Consider the following 20,094-nt stretch of genomic DNA (forward strand, 5'->3'; position numbering starts at 1 on the left):
GAACCGACTGAGCCCAGGTTGGTAGCACAGAGTGAGGCTGGAGAGAAAAGCAGGAAAGAGTGTTCAGAAACTGTTGGCTGTGTAAGAGTATCCCAAACTGGGGACAATTACCCTTTTATGAAACCCATTCAAAGGATGAGCTTCTGGCAGAGCTGGTGCAGATCAGGCCTTGCTCGTGTAATAAGATTTGAAGGAAGTACTGAGGGCTGTCCTAAACCAGAAATCTAGCTTTCACAATCCTTAGCATCTATTTATAGAGCCTGCCGTTCTATCACTAAAGCATCATTTATCTTTCAAATACCTTTGCTTTGTCTGGAAAGAGGCTCCTGTTTAAGTACAGATAACCGTGGCAGCTTACCTCATTAGACCTATCCTCGGGAGTGGAGCAGTTGGTTGGGGAATAATATTTGTTTTGGGCCCTGTCTGAGCCATATGCAACTCTGAAACTGGCCTCTTTAACAACATCATCTATTTTTTCCCTTGAGTATTTCTGATATTCTTTTCCCTGTCTCCCCACTGTCCCAGTCTTTCCCTGCTCCCTTCTGCACACAGCTTGGGACTCAGTGTGCACACATCATGTCCTCATTTCTGTCTCAGATTTCTCACCTTGCAAACTTCAGCCACACCTATGATGCAGACCCCACATCTTGAGCAATTGGATCATCTGCTTTCTCCATCTTGACTGTACTTTCTGAGACACACTGAAGAAAATCTCATAACCTTGCTGGTTGGCTGTGAGATCCCCCTCACTGCTGATACATCTTTGCCAGATGTCCTTTCTCCAAACTCGAATTCATTAACACATTTCTCTTCTTTAGGCTTCTTGGTATATGCAGAGAAATAGCCCGTGTTTTGAAATCACAGTTGTGGGTTCCAAACCCCACTGTTCTTTTTTACTTACAGCTGGGTGGTCCTGGCCATGCTATTTAGCTTCCCTGAGCTTCTGCTTCCTTATCTCTAAAACAGGTTTAATAAAAGCTGTTCACTGTGTTCAGTTTGAATGAGGTAAACTGTTCAGCAGTTAGTTTGGTGACTAGACTGGTGATAGATGATAAGCAATGTAGATTCTCTTCTTCTTGTCTCAAAGCTCCAAGAACAGATGATACGTTAGTAGAACCTCCAGAGTCTAAGGAACATTATGCAGCCTCTTTAGAGGAAGCCAGGCCAACTCCTGGCTGTGAATCCCATGTGATTGCCAACATCAGAGGCAAAGGTCTTCCTTCATCAGTCCTGCTCTCCAGTGTGGTGTCCTATCTCTAATCACAATAAATTATGTCTCAGTCTCATAAATTCAAGGAACACTGCTAAATTTTCTTCTCTTTATACCCAAGGCCGAAGTTCATGTTGAATTTAATCAGGATGGAAGTGGAAACAGGATTAAGCAACCTACAAGATATATGTGTGACAACTAATAAATATATTTCAGTACAACTCCCACTGCCTGGAGAGGAAAAAGAGCAACAGAGCCACGACAGCTATCAAAAAAGGAAAAATAATTAATGGCAATGAGCAGAAAATGATTGCAATGTAATCACGTTGCTCATGACCCACAGGCTGGAAAAATTAATTTAAAGGACATTTTCCATATCTTCTGAGTAGATATCAAAGATAAAATACAATTTTTATTTGTATTTTTTATACAATTTTTATTTGTATAAAAGGCTTCCCTGGTGGTTCAGTGGTTAGGAATCCGCCTGCAATGCAGGGGACATGGGTTCGAGCCATGGTCTGGGAAGATCCCACGTGCCGCGGAGCAACTGGGCCTGTCTGCCACAACTACTAGCCTGTGCTCTAGAGCCCGTGAGCCACAACCACTGAGCCCACATGCCATAACTACTGAAGCCCGCACGCCTAGAGCCCGTGCTCTGTAACAAGAGAAGCCACCGCAATAGGAAGCCTGTGCACCGCAACGAAGAGTAGGGCCCCCTCGCCACAACTACAGAAAACCTGCACGCAGCAACGAAGACCCAATGCAGCCAAAAATAAATAAATAAATTTATTTAAAAAAATACAATTAAAAAATGTAGGCAGTGTTTTATGATAGCTGCATGGTCAACTCTAAATTACTCTTTAATGTAGGGAGGTAGGAGGTTGACCAGAAAGCTTGAAAATGACTTACAGAAAGCATGTCACTCTTTAGTACTACTATGTGCCTTGAGTAACTTCTAGGTTAGAGCATATAAAGGGGTTCCATATTCCTGTCTGTTATAAATGTAAGCATGATGAATATCCACTACTGCGATTCTTCAGTATTTTATTGTGAAAGTCAGTCATGTCATAGACAACATTCATAACTAAATAGCATACCATTGCATGAATATAGCATGATTATTCATTCCACCATTGGTGGACATTTAAGTAGTCTCCATGTGGGAACATTCATAGCCATGTATCTTTTCTAGGAGTAAGAGTATACTAGATGTATACGTAGTCATAGAACTTCACCTGAACTCCAAGGTAACTCAACAGCTCCCGTCACTTTTACTCACCCTTACATATACAGATAGGAGGTAATTTAATGCCAGGATATTTGATCTACCTGATGCTGTCTCTTAAAATTTCCTGGGCCTGGGGCATTTCCACATCAATAATACAGTCAGTGGCAAACTGAGCCCCTTGGTTAAGAGATGGCATCTCTGCATCCTTAAATGCCATTTCATAAACAGAGTTTCTCTTAAACCATTTTTAAATTTTTCAGAAGGAGAAGCAAGTCCCCTTCAAACATTTATGGTTTTTTTTTTATTAACCCTCTGTTAATGTGATTTGGGGGCATTTACTTTTTTCTAACCAAGGATATTATATGGAATCCAGTTAAATGCAGCAACTATTTATTTAGCAACTATTATGAATACTGAATATGCTGAGTGTTGTGAAAGACATCAAGTCACACAAAACAGAGTCCTAGCTCTCATGAAGCAAACATTCTCCTCACTGAGAAAATATTTAAGCCCTTCACTTCATTCAAAAAAATACAAAATGTTATCCACCTCACTCCTCCAAAATCCAGATACCTGACAACTTTGTCTGTTGAGGACTTAGCCAAGAAGCAAACTCATTGTAAAATAGATGCCACAAAGTGCATTCACTACACACATGGGATTCCCTTGGTGCTTACTCATAGACTAGAAATACTTTTTATGTGCCCACAATGTTTATTAAGCTAGCCATCTGGTTTATAAACCTACCACAAGTCAGAACTCACAAATAAAAAGAGGCAAGCAGGGTAGCAAGGACTAGTGACAGCAAACTTGTGACAGCAATGGAAAAAAACCAAAGAGTGTAAAAAAAAGCAGATAAGCACACTGACGTCTTTAATGATGTACCCAAGGACAAACTGGCCTTCATGAATCAGTAGGTCCTAAGGCACTTCTGCATTTCTTTCATCAGAGCCCAGGAACAGCTGCGCCTATTACTGGCCTTGGTGCATTGAGATAAAGTCAACTCAGTCTATTCTAGGTAAGAAGGAAAGTGAATGTGCAGTAAATTTTTAAGAATTTCTATATAAAGGGTTATACTTTTTTTTTTTTTTTTTTGCGGTACGCGGGCCTCTCACTGTTGTGGTCTCTCCCGTTGCAGAGCACAGGCTCCGGACGCGCAGGCTCAGCGGCCATGGCTCACTGGCCCAGCCGCTCCGCGGCACGTGGGACCCTCCGGGACCGGGGCACAAACCCGCGTCCCCTGCGTCGGCAGGCGGACTCTCAACCACTGCGCCACCAGGGAAGCCCAAGGGTAACACTTTTTAAAAGCTCTGATGCTTAAATCAACGACATTTTTTCTAGGTCAGAAACTCAGGTACCTCTTACCTGTCATTTCTTAAGCTCTGTTATATGCCATGAGCTATATATATATCCCTCTACCTCAAAGAGAAAGACCGTTATCCTTACTAAATTGAGATTCAGAGAGGTTAAGAAATTTTCCCAAAGTCACACATCTGCTATCTGATTGATTCAAGATACAAACTCTTGACTTTCTGACTCCAAAATCCACGATGTGTCATTATACCACATGGCTTTATTGATCCCAGAGTCACCTTTCTAAGGGTTACTAAAATGATGCCTTTTTCTCCATGTATATTTCCTAAAATTAATAGTAAAGTGTTGAAGTATATAACACGGTTATCAGCACGCTTGATTTACATATTTGCCTCAGGGAATAATTAGATATCCAGGTTGCTACTGTGGTTAATTTGTACCTACCACACGCCCCAGTGCCCTGTGGAGGGAACATATGAAGAAGCCTTTCAGCTGACTGCTGAGTTCTCTAGAGTTCTCTAGATCCCGGAGTTCAAACACTGCAGGGGGACAGGGGCAGGCTCACACCAGAACTTCTGCAGGTCAGCCTGGCAGTGAATGAGGGAGGGTATTCTGTCTAATTTCAACACAGATATAGAGGCATATTGACATGGGCATATTGACTTGGCAAATGAAAAGACCTCAGAGTTTTGTTCTAAAAAAGCAGTTTACGGAAAGACCTGGGATAGAAAGAAAGCTCTTGGGTACACCCAGTGACATCCTTTGGAGGAGGGATCAAGGCCAGATCCCTGGAGGTCACAATTCATCTAGACATATATTTAGGAAGAGCAGGACCAGAACTAAGAGGGAGCTCAAAACTCCAGAATCAAAATAAATAACATTTTAATGCAATACTTTAAAAAATGAAAATTAATACAAAAAGTTCATGATAAACAAAATATCATAAGTTAAATAAAAACAGGATTAGTGTTACTGTTTTTTCCTTTTGCTTCAGGATTCACAGTGGCTTTGCACAACACTAACAGAGAGTTAACATAAATGTTCCTTTAAAAAAGGAGGGTGAATACATGGCTGTAGAAAGATGGTGATGTGGGAGATTATTTTTAAATTACAAGGGTCACTAGATGGAGGAAATAATAATTACCTTCCTGGAGTCTTTTAATTCTCAGTTGTACCTCTGTTCAAAATATCCCCAGTGAGAGCCATGGTCAAGGAAAGCAGCCTAAAAGTACCATTAAATTGTAGACCTGTTGATGTTGGGCTTGGCCCTGTGACTTACTTGGCTTGTGGAACATGGGAAGAAGTGAAAGTGTGATGTACCAAGCCTAGGCCTTAAGAGACATCCCATGTTTCCACTCACTTTCCTTCTATCATTGCCATGAAAAGAACATGCCCCAGGTAGCCTGCTGGTCCCAAAAGAATGAGAGTCACATGAACCCAAGATAAGCCAAATCCATGGTCTGAAGCCATGCCCAGCCAATCACGTTGGAATCATCAGGGCTGCCCAGTCTCCCTCAGAGATGCATGAATAGACAAGGCTTATTATTGAGGGATTTTTGTGGTTGTCTGTTACACAGCAATAGTTGACTGATACATTGTCAATAAGCCAAAACATTCAGTAATTTCTTAAGCCTCTGCATAGATCACTGATTATCAACCCTAAGTGTACAGTAGAATTGCATGGACAGCTTGTTAAAAATAACCAATACCCAGGCCCCCACCTCAGACCAGTTGTTTCAGAATCTCTAGTGGTGGTTCTTGGGCATCAGTCACTTTTAAAAGCTCCTCAGTTGATTTTCAAATGTGCAGCCAGGGTCGATAACATTGATGAAGATTAAGATACAAAAATCTTATCACCAGCCTGAAGAAGTATATCTGTATGTTCATTTGCTATGGCTGGGCCATCCTTCTCCCATACTACAGAGGTTTGATTGAAAGCAGGCTTGGCTGGGAGTTAAACAGTGTTTAAGATGCCCATATGGTGAGGTAACTAATATGCCTGGTGAGGTGCTAGAAACAGAGGATTATACTATAATGTATGTGCTATGAAAATATTGTGTGGATAGCAAATCTAAACATATTCAACAAAAAACTGAATAGATAGAGAATGGAAGTTAATGTGTGGATTCGAACTAAGGGGGAAAAAGGAGAATTGATGAAACACAGAAATCAAGAACTAGGAGTAGAAAAGCAAAAATTGGTTAGAAGTTTGCTGTGGATTCCAACAGTATTAGAATCATCTAGGAAATGTAGAATCCCAGGTCCCATCCCACATCTCCTTAATCAGAATCTGAATTTTAATGAAATACCCAGGTGATCTGTATATATATGTATATATATTCAGGTTAGAGACGCACTAGCTTAGAAGGATCCAGGAAATGAAGTGCACGTACCTCCAGATGATTTTTATATTCTTCTCACGTATGACTGTATGACCAGGTCAAGTACAATTAAAGGGGATGAGGTGTGACATGAAATGTCAGGTGTGCAGACATCCAATTAATCCAATAGCTATTCTAATTATTTAAATTTCATACTTTAAAAAATGAGGGTTAAGACACCAGAGATTCTGATTTAATCTGAGGTAAGACCCAAGCATAGGCATTTTTTTTAACTACCAAGATAATTCTGAGCAGCCGATGTTGAAAATCACCACTTTCTGTCCTTTAAAATTAAAATCTGAACTGCTGAAAGACTGTCTTCATCAGCTGTGATTCCAGAAATAGTATTAATATATATGCTTTTATTTATTTTTTTCTTATTTTTTAAATTAAAAAACATTTTATTGGAGTATAGTTGCTTTACAATGTTGTGTTAGTTTCAGGTGTACAGCAAAGTGAATCAGTTATACATATACATAGATCCACTCTTTTTTAGATTCCTTTCCTTAATATATATGTTTTTAAAACTTAGCTGCCTCTGTATCAATCTTGGTTCAACCCTTTACAAGCTGTATGACTTTGGGCAAGTCACTTAATCTGTTTGCCTCAGTGCTCTCATCCATACAAAAGGGATAATAATGGTAAGTACTTCATAGCATCGTCATGGAGAGTAAATGACTTGTGTGTATGAAGTACTTAAGAAAGATATCTGGTATAGAGTTAGACTTGGTAAATGTAAGCAAAAATGATGCAGATAAGGCAAATTTGGAATTAGAGGAATGAATTGAGTGTTATGGGCTGAATGTTTTGTATCCCCCCAAAATTCATATGTTGAAGCCCTAGCTCTTGATATGATGTATTTGAAAGTGGGGTCATTGGGAGGTAATTAGGTTTAGATGAGGTCATGAGGGTGGGGCCTTCATGATGGGATTAATGCCCTTATAAGCAGAAGAGGACAGAGAAATCTCTCTCTTCGAACACATACGCTGAGCAAAGGCCATGTGAGCACACAATGAGAAAATGGTCATCTGCAGACCAGGAAAATAGCTCTTCCTAGACACCACATCTGCCAGCACCTTGATCTTGGACTTATAGCCTTCAGAACTGTTAGAAATAAGTGTCTGCTGTTTAAGTCACATGGTCTATGGTATTTTGTTATAGCAGCCTACATGGACTAAGACCTTGATACAATTGTATATAGTCTGAGAGAATTATGCCAGGAAGCTCATAAATAAGGATAAATTAGTTGGCAAAAATTGAGATCTACCATTCTGGATAGGATCTAAATAAACTCTTTTTATGGCAAGAAATTTTCTCCTGAGGTCCTGTCCTATTTCCTTATGATTCATCTGATATTTTAAGGTGAACTGGATAACTGCCCCTGCTGAGGAGAAACCTAGAATCCTGAAGAGAAGAAATGTGGGATCTGGTATCAGAGGGTCTCAGGTCCTATCCCAACTCTGCTTAAACTCTGACCTCTTTACTACTGGGCATATACCCAGACAAAACTATAATTTGAAAAGATACACCCACCCCTATGTTCACAGCAGCACTACTTACAATAGCCAAGACATGGAAATGACCTAAATGTCCATCAACAGATGACTGGATAAAAAAGATATGGTATATACAATGGAATATTACTCAGCCATTAAGATGAATGAAATAATGACATTTTCAGCAACATGGATGGACCTAGAGATTCTCATACTAAGCAAAGGAAGTCAGAAAGAGAAAGACAAATACCATGTGGTATCCCCTATATGTGAAATCTAAACTGTGACACAAATGAACATATATATGAAACAGAAACAGACTCACAGAGAATAGTCTTGTGGTTGCCAAGGGGGAGAAGGGGTAGAAGAGGGAAGTACTGGGAGTTTAGGCTTAGCAGATGCAAACTATTATACAAAGGATGGATAAACAACAAGGTCCTACTGTATAGCACAGGGAACTATATTCAATATCCTCTGATAAACCATATTGGAAAAGGATATGAAAAAAAATATGTGTATAACGGAGTCACTTTGCTGTACAGCAGAAATTACACAATATTGTAAATCAACTATACTTCAATAAAATTAAAAAAAAACTCTCACCTCTTTGAGCCACGATTTGTTCATCTACCAAAAGGAAATAATGACAAAGTGGTATACAGATAAAATTAAATAAACTGGTGTCTGAGAAAAACATTCTGAAAGTATCCTGTGAAGGTTAATTGTTATTATTCACAGAGAAACGTTTTCCAAAACACCTTGAGCATTAGGCTGACTCTTCCTTAGGTTCCAAAAATTTCCTAAAGACATTGGAGATCTTGTCTCCATCTTAATGTCTCTATTCCCATAATTTCCAGGCTTCTGTTAGACATCTAGTCAGATTTTAAAATAGCAAGTTCAAAGGGGAAGTAATCATTTTCAATGAAGTCTTAAGTTAATTATCTAGTACAGTGAAAAATAAATAAGGACTCGTTTAAATAATCAATAAATCTAGACCTTGACCAGAGATATGCATGCATTTTTTCCCAGCCATGTTCCACAAGTTTCTGATTGGCATTTATCTTTACTCAGGTTCACTGCATGTAGTTGTGCAGGTCGTGCACTGCGTACACAAGGGGGTGACATCACACAGACTAAATAAAGCTCTCTCAACCTATGCAGAGCAGACCTACCCAGCTCTACATGGCAGCCTGATTTGGCCAACCACTTTCCTGTCTCACGCAGGGAGCTATTTTCTGAGAAAGGACCCATGGATAAATCATCTTTACCTTCCAAATTCCCTACTGATCAAATCTTGTTAATCCCAGCCTTCCTGTCCCCTATAATCACCACCAGCTGATAGATGCTGAGAAAAGCTGGGTTCATAGGCTTACCACCTGCATAGTAGCACCAGGCCCTGTACTTGTTTAGTGCTCTGCTGTCTCCATCTTGAAAGTCATAATAATTTTTTAAACAAGGAGCCCCATATGTTCATTTTCTACTAGGTGCTGCAAGTTATGAAGCCAGTCCTCATGCTTAGAGTAAATAAAATTCAAAAACTCATCAAACTGTATCCAGGTTTTGGAAGGCTTATAAGCAGATTGCTACCAGGGATTTATATATATTAAGACAGTGACCTGCACACACCTCCCTAGGAAAACTACTTCAGAATCATTTGGGGAGTTTTAGAGTATGCAGATTCCTGGGCCCCATAGGCTGGAGATTCTGATACAGTAGGTCTGGGTCTTGGTTATATTCTGTTTTTTTTTTTTTTTTAATACCACAAGTCATTTTGATATGCAGCCAGGTCAGAATATTATTGCTTTGGGACATGCCAGGCTGGTCTTATTAAGAAGTGGAATCAGGAGGACTGAATTTGAGTTAAAGCTCATAAGCTCTCCTTTGAGTGTTCACTGAGATTAGGGCAGCTACCTACTCTGAGGCTCTATCATAGTTCCTTTTCTAGGAGCCTAAGAAAAGGACCTTAGACCTTGAACATGGGAGAAATGGTTTTTAAAAGCCAGGGGTCTTTTAATTAGATGATGTTAAAACCTAAGATTAAAGGATAAGAGATTTTTGCTTTTTTTCCCTTCCTCCTGTCACTAGATTTTTAGTGACTGGAAAGTATGTCCCAAAACACCCCTGAAGGACTGCGACCTAAAAAGAGAGAAAATGGGGAGGGAAAACGAGAAGATATGTTGGTGCATGAATGCTGCTTCTGGAAAGTTCCATGGATGGAAGGATGTTCCAGGTGTGTATTTCAAGCAATAACTGAGCACAGGGTCAGATTGTGAGGTGTAATAAACTCTCCTTAGCTGAGGTTTCTAATGAGGACCCGGCCCTGGCATATTTGTCTTTCTGGAGGGTTCCCAGCTCCCCAAGGTGGCAGCTGGCCCTCCTCCATGAGCTCAGCAAGAGTTCCGCCCCTGCTGCTCCCAGGGCTGAGACTCCTCACAGGAGACCAGAGCTCTGCATGGTCACAGCATGTCACATGTGCTGTTTTCAAGTCTCTCTGTTGTTTGTGTGTTTCTTTGTTTGGTTTTGTTTGTTTGTGACAGGTTTCTATATGTTGTCTAGATAAATAAACTAGTAGGTAAACCACCATTATATCCTAAAGGTTTGTTTGGAGAGAATCATTGTCAGTTTCTCCCCTGCAGGGAAGAAAGAGTTCCTATATATTAGGCAACTTTTGGAAAATCTTTCTAAATAGAAAGTAAATTCATTCAATCAGATTTATTCAAGGCTAGCTGATATCAGGAAAATTATGACAGAACATCCCTGAATCATTATAGAACATTATTTGCAAGTAGGAGTAGAGGAACAGGGACAGAAACATCTCCCTGGCCAGATTAAATCCCTTCCCATGACTACAACCGTCCACTTTAGGACAGCTGAGCTCTCAAGCCTCCTTCCCCAGAGCCCTGGAGAAATGTTTCAGACACCCTGTCTATTTTTGAGAGTTAAACTGGTAAAAGACCCGAGGAGTCTCTTCCTGGTGTGACATCCTCCCACTCCCCAGTGCATGACATGGGTTAAATGGAGTCTGGTCCAAGGTCAGAACTGATGCTTAGTGACTCCCAAGCTCTCACTTCACAGACTTCCTATACAGAGCCAGATTCCCTTCACCTGGCAGTGCTCTGAAGAGACGCGTCGCTATCTCAAGGGAATACTCTAGCTTTTAATTTAATGGTTGCCAAGATCAGCAATCTTAGAAGTGTGGTTGTCAACTCTCCTAGGAGGCTTCTTCAAAGATCCAAAGGATCCCGAGGAACTTACTCTCCAAAGTGTTAAAAGAGGCCGTGCTAGGCTCATAAATCATAGGGAAAAAAGACATCCGGACTTCCCTCTGAAAGGCTATGATGTAGGTTGTCTTAACCACACTTTTTTATCCATTCAAGTAATTAAAATGTGAACAAATAAAATATTAGTAGAAGCAGATAAAATATTTACAGATTTCAGCAGAGTTTTTAATAGCACTAAGTCCGTGAAGGACTGCATAGAAAATTGGAGAAGATCAGCTCTTTGGAATACAGGAGACTGCAGATCAGGGCTCAGAGGGAACAAGGGTGAGAAATGGGCTGAAAATAGGGGATTCACGAATGGTCTTTACTCAGAACAACAGCATTCATTGGGCCCTGTACCTTGGTCACCCACCTACCTCCACTCAAGGCTGGAGATACTGGGCCTGAAGAGAAGGAAATTCAGTCTAGTTCCTACATGGTCCAAGAATAACCCACCCTCACAGCTATGTAAACTCCAGCTAGCGGTTTTCAACTTTCCACATCAACTGCAAGACAACCGCAGAACTCTTGATGATATTTGCAGAACCACATGAATGTTAAAGATCCTGGCAATGGTGAGAGAGGAGAGGAGGGAACAAGAAGGGGAAAGTCAGGGGTGTTAACATAGAGAATATAGAGGGAGGGAGTTGTGATAAAATTTAGGAAATGCAAAAAACAAAGCACTACACTGTTATTTAAAGTTGCAATGGGACTTCCCTGGTGGCGCAGTGGTTAAGAATCTGCCTGCCAATAGAGTCTGTCTGCAGGGGACACAGGTTCAAGCCCTGGTCTGGGAAGATCCCACATACTGCAGAGGAACTAAGCCCATGTGCCACAACTACTGAGCCCATGCGCCACAACTACTGAAGCCCACGTGCATAGAGCCTGTGCTCCACAACAATAGAAGCCAATGCAATGAGTGCACCACAACGAAGAGTAGCCCCTGCTCGCTGCAGCTAGACAAAGCCCGCATGGGGCAACGAAGGCACAATGCAGCCAAAAAAAAAAAAAAAAAAAGATTAACTTTAGCATTAAAAAAAGAAAATAAAGTTGCAACGATGACCAACAGAAGTAGAATGATAATAACATAAAAAGACTAATGAGAGGAAGGGAAGGGGGGAATCACGTGGTATGAGTGAGCTAATCCTTTATCATCATGAAATAAATAAATCAATAAGTGACACCTAATTTTTTTTATATCAAATAATCATCTGGAGTTGTGAAGTTACACAGAAGTAAAACAAAAATGATTACAAGGGCTTTTCTTTGGGGAGTAGAACTGCTGATTAGAAAGGGGTAGAGGTGAGACCATTGCTTTTTATAAAATCTTTAGTATCATATCATTGTTTTCATGCATATGTATGAGGTGATAATGCAGGTGAACTCTGGAGACCTTACCATCTGCGTGATTTTAGGCAACTTCACCTAATTTCTCCATGCCTCATGTCATTTATATAAAGGTTGGATTAATAATAATGTTTACCCCATATTGTTGGAAGAATTTAGTGGGATGATGTAATTAAAGTGTTTAGCACAATGACTGAACAAGAGTAACTTATCAATAAAGACTGGCTATAATCATAATTATTATAACTTGCTTTTATCCACTTAATACATCATTAACAGCTCTACAGATTAAGACACATAGCTCTAACTCACTCCTTGGTAGCTGCATTACAGTCCACAGTATGGGCTGCTATACTCACAATCCCTTTTGGGTCTCACTGATCTGAAATTCAGGGTCAGAGAGACAGTTGTATTGTGTCTTTGGTCTCAGATGCACTTTATAAGACTTTGGAAAAGAAATAAGGAGTATTATTCAAGGAATAATGTTAACCTCTTCCATCAAGCCAACCAATGGCAAACTAGTAGAGCAATATTATTCATGCTATTGGATCTTATAAACTCCATCATAACTTTATCAAATGAGGTTAAAGTGGGTACAATTTTTGAAGAAGCAGTTAATAGTTAATTTGACATAAAGAAGCATGTTCTTCCACAAATGTTCCTCCTAACCAAGGCCAACAGCCTTACCACTGTGTGCCAAATGATCCAAGGGATCCAGGCAACTCCACAAAGGCCCAGCTCCAGGACTGGGCAAGGAAAAACATGAAATCCACAACTAGATAACACCAGCTCCGAGTTTACCTTCATATACGGAAGGCAGCAAATAAATACAAGCAGAATCCCAGGATTATATAGCATTTTGATTTAGAGTTGTGATTAGCAAAACTACATCCATGTCTTCAGGGACAGTTTATCATAGTAGTACTTTGCTGATGTGGTTTCAGAAAATTATATTAAATGAAAAATCCTGTAGAACAGATGTGTTCACAAGTCCCTGTCCACCTAGCAGTTGATCTGTTTAATGAAAACACTGTTATGGTTCAGAATTAGTGCTTTCTACTGTTACAGTATTGTTATATTAGAGACCCAGAGGAGTAGAGAAGGTTGAAAGGAATGAGAGTGAGGAAATTGCCAGAACTAGGGGTCAGGGATAGAATATCTCCAAGGCAGGTACCTCAATATGGTACAGAGGAAAGGAGATGAAAAAGACGTGTTATTGAAAAAAAGGAAGAAATAGCAAAACGAGGACATAGAAACAGAATGCCTGTTTTATTTAGATAAACAAAATCAAGTAAATAACACCACCACTGTGCTCTAATACATTCCACTTAAATATAATTGGAATGTAACAGAGCTACTTCCATTTCTCTCAAATGTATCGAAATGAGATTTTACAAGCATTCACAAGCAATTCCTTCCCCGAATCATCCTTGTACCAGGGGGAGTCCTATGACCATTTTGCTTGTTTTCAAAAGTCATGGATGAATTTCTATTTAGTTCCTCCACAACAGTTCAATTTGTAGTGGCTGTTTGGCTAGCTTTGGAATAATCAATTATGTTTTGTCTCCAAAGCACGCAAGAACAACCCCATTTGAGGATTTGCTGCAGAGAAGCGGTCTCTACAGTGCTATGGACTGATTCATGCTCTCCCTAAAATTCATATGTTGAAGGCCTAACCCCCAATGTGATGGTATTAAGAGGTTGGGACTTTGGAAGTAATTAGATCATGACGGTGGAGGACCCATGATGGGATTAGTATCTCTCTCTCCATCTCCCTCCTTCTCTCTCCCTCTCATTCTCTTTCCCTCTCTCCCTCCCTACCCCTCTCATTCTCTCTCCTCCCTCTCTCTCTCTCCCTCCCTCTTTCCCTCTCTCCCCCCCTCCCTCTCCCTCTCTCTCATTCTCTCCCCCTCTCCCCCATTCTCCCTTCTCTCTCTCCCTCCTCTCTCCCCCACTCTATCTCCCCCCCCCTCTCTCCCTCCTTCCCCCACATGAAGACACAATGAGAAGGCACCTATCTACAAGCCATCAGGAGAGCCCTAACCAGGAACCAAATTGGCTGGCACCTTGATCTTAGATTTCACAGCCTCCAGGAATACGAGAAATCTGTCTGTTGTTTAAACCATCCAGCCTCTGGTATTTTGTTATGGTAGTCTTAGCTAAGACATACAGATGTGTAACATGTTTCTCTTTCTGTTCTGCATGTGTTTACATTTAACAGAAATCACCCAGCAAGATCCTTACCACCAAAGAGCTACGCTTCCAATCAACACAAAGCCCGAAAGCCCGATTCCCATCGTACATCCTATTCATCTTGAAACCACAAAGAAGGTAAATTTTATCTGATTAAAGATAAGATAATTTTGAAGAAAGCCAGTAATTTAATTTTGGATGATAGCAGAGTGAGCTAAAAACAATAAAGGTTAACCTTGGAAAGAATAACATTGGCAGTTTTAAATGACACAAAACAGAAGGATGAAACATCAACTTATTCTTGAATGCTAACCCTAGCTACGAACAACCAAAAGTGTTGAGATTTTTATCAAATAGCATGCCTCCTTCCTTAAGAGGCCACCACACACATTTCTAACTTTATTTAGAGTTGTATTTAGTTAGAGTTGTTTAGTTAGAGTTAGAAACTTTAGTTGAGTTTCTTTTAAAACATAAAACGTTCAGACCAAAACTGGGAAAATGTTTCTCATTAAAAGGAATGTAAAACAAATATTTTCAAAAATCTATCCCCTAAGATATTTATAAAGTGACACCAACTCTGTATTTTCACATATCTCAGAAACTGCCTGCAATAGAATAGCTCTTGTTGAAAAAAAAAAAAAGCAAATGTCTTATCTTAATTTGCTGATGCAGGCAGCAATAGAGTTCCTTTACATTTAAATCAAAATGTACAGCTTGAATTTGTCTTTTTCCATTGCCTTTATTAAAAAAGATGAATATATGTATGGTTCTTTTATAGTTTGCAATGCACATACATTAGTGCATTTACTCTTTCCAAAAAACCTGTTAATTTAGTAATATTATCATCCTTATTTTTTTTTCAGAGAAGTAATTGGATGCTAGAGAGGGAAAGGAATTTCCCAAATGTTAATAAATGCAAAAGTGGTACAGCTAGAATTCAGCAGAACACAGCCTTTTGTAGGGTACATCTTGTTCTCCCCTCACAAATGAAGTATGGTCCTCCCCCAGCAAACACCCACACATATACATAAGATGTAACTTGTTTCAGAGACTGATTACAATCGGCCACATATTTGAGAAGATTTTCACAGACTTGGGGTCTTTGATGACCAATTTCTCCTTATGGTCTAGAGTCCCTGTTTTGATTACTTAGTGACTTGCAAATTAGATTGTCCCCAAGGACAGTCAGACCCACCAAGTCCCCAGTGGACCCACTTCAACAGCATTTTTTATTGTTAATTCAAATAATACACATAAAAACCTTGAAGCCTGTCCTATCTTTAATATCAATCAACTAATCAATCAATAAAGCTTTCTTTCTTCACTCTCATTAAACAATTTTTTTGGAAGCCTTCCTGTGATGATCAGTTTGCCTGTTAAAATTATGTTATTCAATATTTTTTAAAAAATATGTATTGACTTGAAATAAAAGACTGCTCAGCATTTTTCCATCCCTCTGACTTCAGAGACCACCTCGAAGAGAGGTTCTAAATGAGACCACCCTGCTAAATTGTCTAGACCTGGTGAAGAACACTCAAGCACGAAAACAACATGGCAGGCTTCACTGGGCATGTGACTCTCATAAGTGAGAAACTAGCCTTGTAGTTAAGTGCACCCATGCTGGAATGAGACCATTTGGGTTTGCATCTTGACCTTACGATTTTCACTAACACTGAGAATGGGGGCAAATTATTTAATAGTTCTCATAATAAGGTAATGAGTTAAATATGAAGTGAGTAAATAGAGGTAAGTACTTCAAAAAGCATCAGGGACATAGAAACTGCTATAGAAGTATTAGCTGTTATTATTACTATCATAGCCATGTAAAAAAATTCTCCCTCTTGAACCTTCAGGGACAAAAAAATAATTTTTAAAGCAGTTTCATCGCAAAAACTCACTCATTTTTTTTTCCTTTTTGTTTCCAAGTCAGAGCTCTGCAAACTACAGCACATGGGCCAAATCCAGCCCGCTACCTGTTTTTGTACAACCAGCAAACTAAGAACGGCTTTTACCTTTTTAAATGGTTGAAAAAATATCAAAAGAAGAAACTATTTCATGTCACATGAAAATTACATGAAATGTATGTTTAGTGTGCTTAAATAAAGTATAAATGGTACCCAGCAATGCTCATTCATTTACATAGTGTCTGTGGCTGCTTTTGGGGTACAAAGCAGAATTCAATAGTTGCAACAGAGACCCAATGACCCACAAAGCCTAAAGCACATACTATCTGGCCCTTATAGAAGAAGTTTGCCAACCCACATTACAGGTAATTGATGTGTGCTCTATAAAATTCAGAATAATCCAGTGAACTGAGGGAGGTGCAAATAGGTCTTGAACGAAACAATTCATATTCAGGAAAATCAAGAGATAATATTCAACTGCTTAGTATTATTCCTTCTGAGGAGTTCAAGCAAACATATAGCAAAGAAGACCATTGAAATTATGGCTAAATTTTAATTATAAACTAAATTTTTTATATTGGGTGGGATTTGCTTATTCATTATAATCAAACATTATCTGAGGTCACATTATAGATGCCCAGTTTTTTATTCTAAAAATTACTAAAAATGTATAGGAAACTCTATTTCAATCTCCTGCACCGTGAACTTTAAAGCTTTTTTTCCCCTCATTTTTAACACATTGCATATTATTCCTCCTTTTAAAAGTCAAATTTTGAATCCAAATAATTAAAAATTAACCATGAGGGCTTCCCTGGTGGCACAGTGGTTAAGAATCCTCCTGCCAATCCAGTTTCAAGCCCTGGTCCAGGAAGATCCCACATGCCGTGGAGCAACTAAGCCCGTGCGCCTCAACTACTGAGCCTGCGCTCTAGAGCCCACGAGCCACAACTACTGAGCCCACGTGCCTAGAGCCCGTGCTCCACAACAAGAAAACCACTGCAATGAGAAGCCTGCACACCACAACGAAGAGTAGCCCCCGCTCGCTGCAACTAGAGAAAAGTCCGTGCACAGCAAAAAAGACCCAACGCAGTCAAAAATAAATAAATTAAGTAAATAAAATAAAAAAAAATTAACCATGAAATAAGTTTACCTAGCTTACCCACTCCCTCATTTGTCTCCAGGGTCCTTCTCGTTCCCCTGAGTAGAATTTGTTTTCTTTCTTCAATGGCCATAATCCCATACTTAGTCTTCTAAGTAATTTTTTTCACTCCTTATTACTAAAATATTCACATTTAGAATTTTCCCATCATGATTCTTCTCACCCAAACCCTTCCTAGCACTATCTTCAATGTTCCTCACCACGCAGAAAATCTTTCTTACACTTTGGTGAGGCAAAGTAGAACAATAAAATCAGAAGTTGCATTCACGTCAGTAGTTTTTACTTATTTTAAGTGTTTTCTTCTTGCATTATTCTAATGGATTTATTTTTTTTCCTAGAAAGTTTTTCTTACAAGTTTGTGCAACAACAGCTCTGGGTGTGTTGTGGATAGTCAAGAGCTAGGACTTAAGCTCATTTGAAAGGGAAGAGAGATACACACTACTATACATAAAATAGATAAACAACAAGGACTTACTGTATAGCACTGGGGACTGTATTTAATATCTTGTAATAACCTGTAATGGAAAAGAACCTTAAAAAGAATATATATATAATATATATTACATATATATACTGTATATATACAACTGTATGTATAACTGAATCACTTTGCTGTATACCTGAAACTGGCACAACACTGTAAATCAACTATACTTCAATTAAAAAAAAAAGTGAAGGGAGAAAGGGTCTCAGACTTGAATACCCCACCCTCTCAGCTATGGCTTCTAACCCCTCCAGGACAGGAGCTAAGGAAGGAGAAGAGGAAAGAAACCACTTAATTGGCACCGCTGTAATCTAGCTTTGGTTCTAGCTGGTGTTTAAAGCTGATTCTGTTGTAGAATGCTTTGTGTGTTCTTTAGACAACATGTCCATGTCGGGAATCTCTCACCTGTAGTTGCCTTGATGAGGGTCAGTTTACCCTCTTGCTAATAGCTTAGTATGCCTCTGTCAGCCTTGGCATCTAGTGGCATCTCCAACCCCTTCTTGTTGAAACTTTCTTGCTTCCCCTAGAAGCCCTTGGGGTGGGATCTAAAACAACTCTAAGCTGGTGCTTTCACAGGTGGCCTTCATCTGGCCCCAGGCGACAGGAACTTCTGACCCATGATCAGAGACAGCACATCACCTCCCAAACACAGCCCTGTCCTCTGCTGCCACACGCTAGGTCAGCCAGCCTCTCACTCTTGGAGACTTTTTTGTAGGCATATGTTACAAACTATAGGATTTACAGCTCAGGCTCTGCACATGACCACCTTGAAGCCCTGTCTCTTGACTTGAGAAAGAAGAATCCCTTTAATGTTGGGAGGTGAGAGATCAAGGGAGAGAAATATGAAACTTGGGTGAAACGTGAAACTCAAAGTCCCAACTTTTCCTAAATAAATCCTCTCTCCAAGCTCCAGGCAGGCTCTTCTCCCATATGCCATGATCTCTTTCATAGCCTGGGGTAGGCAGCCAGCTAAGAGTCACAAAACAGGGTTTTGACTACCTCCTTTGCAAGTCCTGATTAGGAGGCCCAGTTTCTCACTTTGGAATGTGGGAATAGTTGAGACTTATTACCTGGGAATCTCAACCAAAAATGAGACAGCAAAGAGTCCTAGTAAAAGAGAAACTATTTGTCCTACACGTTTAAATTTACCTGTGAATTTTTTATCTCAGGATGAATACCAAAAAAAAAAAAAATTGGTTTTCTCATAATGTCTCTAGTTTATCAACATTGAAAATCCTTACTCTGAGAAATAAAGTATATACAGTAACCCATTTAAGCATGTTCTTAAAACAAGCCAACAGAACAAATATCTTTGATGTATGGCTAAAATCTGGGGCCGTGATGAAATCTTAATCTCATTTTTCTTCTCAGTCTCTAGGCTTCTGTCCTTTACTTTGATCCACCCTGTACAAAGCTATTGGCAAATGTATCCCTGAATTTGATGTTATAAATTGTATGTAAATTCACACACCTTGTAACAGAAATGGCAACTTGTAAATCATGACACAGCAATGACTCAGCAGTTTGAAGCCCTCCCAACAACTATATGGAGCTTCATCCACAATTCTCCCCTGGGAAGCTTCTTTGATGATTGAGGAGGTCAGTAGACAAACAGGCATCTGCCTTCCCTAAGTGCTGCCAGACATCACCCAACGAGAATCCCAAAGATGAGGAGAAAGGAAAATAAAGAATTTTTTAAAAATAAAGAAATATATATGGGGCACAGTCCAGCAGAACTGGATATCTGAATAAGCATAGAGAGAGAGGTTGACAATTGACATTGAGAGGTTGCCCAGGTCACACTGGGTAGTTATTTTATCTCTCTGGGCCACCACCTGATCATTTCGAAATATAGAGAGATAAGGAAAATAATTCCTAAGATTCTGGGATCCTAACTAGGGTTGAGGCAATTACGTCCACCTTATGCTGATTTTCTCTGAGCACCAAATCTAACTAGATTAGATTCATCAGGATGCATATAAGGAACATTCCATAACGACTTCCTACAACAGGGATAGGCAAATTGTGGGCCACCAGCCAAATCTGACTGCTGCCTGTTTTTGAATTGATACAACCTGTGAGCTAAGCATGATTTTTGTTTTCAAATGATTGAAAAGA

The 20,094-nt window shown here is 39.7% G+C and overlaps 1 long non-coding RNA gene across 1 annotated transcript; it reads left to right on the top strand.

The window, feature by feature from the left end:
* Positions 1 to 3,362: 3,362 nt before the first annotated feature.
* On the top strand, positions 3,363 to 9,782 carry LOC132423977 (uncharacterized). The gene is made up of 3 exons (XR_009519151.1): positions 3,363 to 3,456; positions 3,577 to 3,729; positions 9,715 to 9,782. It is a non-coding gene; the product is annotated as an uncharacterized lncRNA (long non-coding RNA).
* Positions 9,783 to 20,094: the final 10,312 nt, after the last annotated feature.

The sequence above is a fragment of the Delphinus delphis genome, chromosome 4, assembly GCF_949987515.2.
Source record: "Delphinus delphis chromosome 4, mDelDel1.2, whole genome shotgun sequence".
NCBI lineage: Eukaryota > Metazoa > Chordata > Mammalia > Artiodactyla > Delphinidae > Delphinus > Delphinus delphis.